Below are 5530 nucleotides of genomic sequence, written 5' to 3'. Positions count from 1 at the left end.
CCCCCCACCCTCCCTCCCCTATTTCCCCACAACTGACCCCAGTGTGTAGTGCTCCCCTCCCTGTGTCCATGTGTTCTCATTGTTCAACACCCGCCTATGAGTGAGAACATGCGGTGTTTGATCTTCTGCTCTTCTGTCAGTTTGCTGAGAATGATGGTTTCCAGGTTCATCCATGTCCCTACAAAGGACCCAAACTCATCGTTTTTGATGGCTGCATAATATTCCATGGTGTATATGTGCCACATTTTCCCTATCCAGTCTATCGTTGATGGGCATTTGGGTTGGTTCCAGGTCTTTGCTATTGTAAACAGTGCTGCAATGAACATTCGTGTGCACGTGTCCTTATAGTAGAACGATTTGTAATCCTTTGGATATATACCCAGTAATGGGATTGGTATTTTCTTAAAAAGTTCTAAATGGTATCTCTCTTTTTTTTTCCTTGAGACAGGGTCTCACTTTGTTGCCCAGGTTGGAGTGCAGTGGCACACTCACAGCTCACTGCAGCTTTGACCTCCCCGAGCTCAGGTGATCCTCCCACCTCAGCCTCCCAAGTAGCTGGGACTATAGGCATGTGCCATTGTGCCTGGTTAATTTTTTTGTATTTTTTGTAGAGACAGGGTTTTACCATGTTGCCCAGTCTGGTCTCAAACTCCTAGACTGCTTAAGCAATTCACCTTCCTCAACCTCCAGAAATGCTGGGCTTACAGACATGAACCACCATGCTTAGCCAAGGTACCTTTTTTATATGTGCTCAGGAGAGCTTCAGAATGTTGAATAATTGATTTCTAGAATAAGTTATCTTTTGTTCATGGGTTTTGAACATTAAACAAACTCAGTAATTCTCAATGGAGCATTAAACATCTGAATTCATTTTGCAAATTCATTCAGCTGAATATCAAAGTGGCTTTTTAAAGTGAGAATAAACATAAAGCTATTTATTACCAGTTATCACACTAGCAGTTCTAACAACTGGACTCAGCCAATTAGAGGTCAGGGCATACCCTGCGTTTTTTACTGTGCTAGATTAATCCTACCAGTGTGAAAGTGGAGTAATCATTAATGTCTTCAGGATGATTCAGGTGTGTGTTGTGAGTCAATTAGCGTTCTAAGCTGTTTGCCCTATAGGAGATTTGCATTTTTGTGTATTTGATGAATGTTTATTGCATGCCTGTCTTCTTTCAGATGCTACATTTACAGGTTGTGTTTTGTTAGACTACGGTAAGCTATTTTCCACAGAAATTTCTTAGAAATTTGTTTCTCTTATTCTTCCCTCATCATGAAGAACCGACCCTCTAAATAGTGTACTTCATCAGCTACCTCCTAGCATGACACATCTATGCAAGTGAGCAGGAAAGGGTTAACAGCTCATCTTCAATCTAGCTTTTCTCACCCAGGGGGACACACCAGAGAGAAATGAATCAGGTCACATGTCCTTGTGAATTTGCTAATTGGACTTCCTGATAGTATTTGCGAATCGGGAGTCCTTGTCTATAGAATGCTTTTGTCAAGATATACCAGGTTTGTGTAGGCTTATTTATGATAAACATGCCTAGAATTTGTGAATTTCTGGGGCAAGGCCAGCTGGAAAATGTCATTTTTAGTGAACATGGTGTAAAAGGAAGATGTTTCATGACAAAAATAGCGTCTTTTGTGGAAATAATGTCTCTCCCCTCCCCACCTTGTGACGCTCAGATATCTTCTATGTTAAATCTGGGCTAGGATCATTTCACCCTACAGCTGTGATTCCCTGAGAATAGAGAGCACATCTTACTCCTCTTTGTAACAATATCCAGCACAGTACACAGCACCTAGAAAAGACTCAATAAATATTTAATTCATTTTAAAGAATATGTGTACATAACATAACCCACTTAAAAATGCCCGTAAACTCCTTGGCTAGCAAAACCCACAAAAGATTATAACAGTTTTGCTGGACATAGTGGCTCACGCCTGTAATCTCAGTACTTTGGGAGGCTGAGGTGGGTGGATCACGAGGTCAGGAGTTTGAGACCAGCCTGGCCAATGTGGTAAAACTCCATCTCTACTAAAAATGCAAAAAATAGCTGGGCGTGGTGGCATGCACCTGCAGTCTCAGCTACTCGAGAGGCTAAGGCAGGAGAATTGCTTGAACCCAGAAGGCGGAGGTTGCAGTGAGCTGAGATTGCACTCCAGCCTGGGTGTCAGAGTGAGGCCTCCGTCTCAAAAAAAAAAAAAAAAAAAAAAAAAAAAATCACAGTTTTTAACCACAACTGTTGCAGCCAAGAAAATGTTTAACAGACAAATAAAATGAGAAGGCACTTAGAAAAAAAAGACTTTTAGGTTGGATGCAATGGCTCATGCCTGTAATCTTAGCATTTTTGGAGGCTGAAGTGGGAGGATCACTTGAGCCCAGGAGTTTATCACCAGCCTGGGCAACACGGCAAAACCCCATCTCTACCAAAAATACAAAAATTAGCTGGGCACGGTATCACACACCTGTAGTCCCAGCTACTTGGAAGGCTTAAGTGGGAGGATGGCTTGAGCCCAGAAGGTAGAGATTGCAATGAGCCAAGATCACTGCACTCCAGCCTGGAAGTCAGAGACAGACCCTGTCTCAAAAAAAGAGAGAGAAAAAAGTATTTTGAATAATAGGTAGGAGTCTTTTTGATGAATGTTTTTCAAACTTTTATGTGCACATGAATCACTTGGGAACATGCACATCTTGTGAACATACAGATCCTGTGAACATGCAGATTCTGGTTCATCTGGGATGAGTTCTGAGATAAGTCTTTCCTAAAAGTTTTAAAGGCTCAAAGTGTGGCCTAGGCACTTCGGCATCAGTGTGACCTAGGCATTTGTTAGAAAGGCAGAATCTACAGCCCTATCCTAGCCCTTCTTAAATCAGACTCTGGCTCCTTTTTCAACGATTCCTTCGAAAACACTCTTGGCAAAGGTCCACGGACTTCTTATTGATCTTTCTCTAAGGTTACCTGGCCCTGCCTAAGAAGTGACCATTCTTTGATGGCTCTATATCTCCATTATAATCAATTGGCTTTTCCAAGCTTATTGCTAAGGGGGAACAAGGCAGATTTCTATTCCTACTTTTTCTGAAACCATAGAACTTTGACCTTTCAGTCTCTTTGATTCAAGCATGTCAGCTTTGGGACTGCCTAGCAAACAGCCTAATACTTTTATACATGTTGTTTACTGGAGGTCAGGAAAATACAATATTGACTAATGAGTCCCATGGGCAAGAAAAGGAACTCGGAAATTTCATCTATAATCAAGTCAAGAACATTAGATTCAGTAAGTAGCAGAAAAATGCACCTGGGGTAAATAAAATATGTTTGTATATGGGAAGCTCAGAGTTACCTTTTTTTTTCTGGACCCTTTCGTAAAAATGTATATTGATTGCAAGCCATGGAATGAAAGGGTTAATGGGCACAATTAGCCAAAACTCAGTGCTACAAATGGAAATTCAAAGATGTAAGTGAAGAAGAAAATACTACTGGAATGAAGGTGAAGAACTCAGCAGAATTTCTGTTTTCAGAAAAACAGCAATATGGAAAAGAAGACTCAAAAAGGAAATGCCATTAACATACATTGAGAGGCAGGCTGAGGTGAAAGAATTATGTGCAGTTATATCCAAGTCTGCCAATACTCAGAAAATGCCATTACCTTTAAGCAAGTATTATCCACATACTTACATTTAGGATCTATAATGAAGTCCTCTAAATGCATACAAACCTCATATTGCCCCTGAGGTCTACTTGGATTTGCCCCTAAGTCAATGAAAGCCAAAGGCTGGTGTGTGTCCTGCAGGTAATAGCTGCCTAACTGCCAGGAGCTTGCACCCCAAGCTGTGTGTGGGTTGGCTGAAGTCCTGCTGAGTGGTGAACAGAGAGCAATAATGGCTGGTTGTCATGATGAGCTTCCATCCCAGTGATTCTCAAAGATGTTTCATGTATTTAACCAATCCACAGAAAGATGACAGACAAAAATTAGTCCATATAGGGATAAGAATGAAGAGAGAGTCAAATATGTGCAATATGGCTCTGACTAAACTATGAATTGCTGTAGCAGGCAAAATAGGACACAGAAATGCAAATCCACAGAAAGGTCTTCAGGATTACATGCAGCTTTTAGTTAAAATACACATGCTGTCACATCCAATTAATTTTACAAATGGAATTAAGAAAATGAGAATACAAAGATCTTTCCTGGGATTTAGCAGTAAATCTCCTCTCCTTTATAAAGTGTTGTGGAATTTTAACTTTGACCATCACCTTCAGCTCTGATTTACACTTCTGTTGCAGGTTGGGCTTACAGGCACACAGGGACCCTTCAACTCTGTGTTAAAACCCCCAACACAATGTTCTCCAAAATGTATTCTCAGAATATTTAGTCCCAAAACACAGTGCTTGAAAAGAGGATTCCATGGTTTTATAAATTTGGGAAATACATAATATTCTCAGAGATTTGTTATGCACATTAGTACACTAAAGATTCTGAGAAATTCTATGGGGGAAAACCTTAATTTTGTTTAATGCAATGTTTCTCAAAATTACATGGCAAGGGAAAGTTTTTGGCCCAGTGTAAACGATGGAATTAGTGTTCTAAGGGACCTGCTTGAGAAAATGCAGGCCTACAGAGTTAGAAAACAGCATCCAAAAAACTGCTCTAGCATGATATTAATGGGGCATAGTTGTCTCTGCTGTGATGTGAGTAGGAGGTAAGAAAAGCCAAGGGAAGCTCCCTGTTCATTAAACATTTGGATGAGTCCAAACACTATTCTGCTGTAGTGAGTCCATGACACAAAATATGTTTTTGCAAGTCTTGGAGTGACAATGGCTCTACTAGCCTATAATTCCCATTAGAGCTGCAGACCAGCTATTCTAGCTTCTTTGAGAACAGCCACTGTCTCTTATACTTGCTTTTCCCCCTCCAGAACCAAATAATATGCTTTGCCTAAAAATGTGCTTGGTGAATGTCAGTTGATTGATGTACATGAGGGAAAAAGCTAGAAATGAGTGGAAAAAAAGGCTAGTCTAGAACTTAAAAATAGGCCCAGCTACTTGGGAGGTTGAGTCAGGAGAAATGCTTGAACCGGGAGGCAGAGTTGCAGTGAGCCAAGATGGCGCCACTGCACTCCAGCCTGGTGACAGAACACGACTCTGTCTCAAAAAAAAGTCTATTTTTAAAATTTTAGGAATATTTTCATCAGCTAGGCTCCGTCCATATGGCAAGTACTATATTATGCCATGTGTTGGGGACTAGATGGTGAATACTTCATGGAGTTTATGGTCTAATGGGAGTAAGGCATTAATAAAAATTGTACACGTTTTTAAATCCAAGCTGTAATGATTGTTATGAAGAAAACATGGTGGTGCATGGAAGCATCCAATAAGGGGACATGACTACCTACATTTTTGGGGTGAGGGATTCATTCTCTGAGCAAATGATGAGCTGAGAGCAATCATGAAGGAGTAAAAGTGAAAGGCTCAGATGCAGAATTCAAAGCAAAGAATGGGCTTGAACAATGAAGAGGGAG

Source organism: Sapajus apella, unplaced genomic scaffold (assembly GCF_009761245.1).
Source record: "Sapajus apella isolate SASKATOON/1434 unplaced genomic scaffold, GSC_monkey_1.0 scaffold17, whole genome shotgun sequence".
NCBI classification, from domain to species: domain Eukaryota; kingdom Metazoa; phylum Chordata; class Mammalia; order Primates; family Cebidae; genus Sapajus; species Sapajus apella.
Note: the sequence above shows the minus strand (reverse complement) of the source record.